Source organism: Fukomys damarensis, unplaced genomic scaffold, assembly GCF_012274545.1.
Source record: "Fukomys damarensis isolate Sample0158 unplaced genomic scaffold, DMR_v1.0_HiC HiC_scaffold_20, whole genome shotgun sequence".
Taxonomy (NCBI): Eukaryota; Metazoa; Chordata; class Mammalia; order Rodentia; family Bathyergidae; genus Fukomys; species Fukomys damarensis.
The window spans coordinates 1,774,123-1,774,471 of NW_022900932.1; positions in this window are offsets into that span (position 1 = coordinate 1,774,123).

Consider the following 349-nt stretch of genomic DNA (forward strand, 5'->3'; position numbering starts at 1 on the left):
AGGAGGACACAGCGCTCTGGAAGCTGGAGTTATTCACACACGTCTGGGTTTCAGGCAGGTCATACAAGCTCGCAAGAGCCAATTGTTCCATAAATTTTACAAATCAGTTGTTAAGCAGAGCCATTATTTAAATTATTTAAACTGACTGTTAATATTTAAAACAGAAATACTAAAAATTCTTCATTTCCTAATCATTTTTCTACCCATCACTATTATAGATGCTTTGTAATTACTTAAATGTATGGCAGGTGAGCATTGGACACGCTGTGCGAAGGTGAGTTTCTGTGCATCTCTTCCCAATTCCACATTTAATGACGTGATGTTGGGAACCGGCAGCAGCCGTTTATTC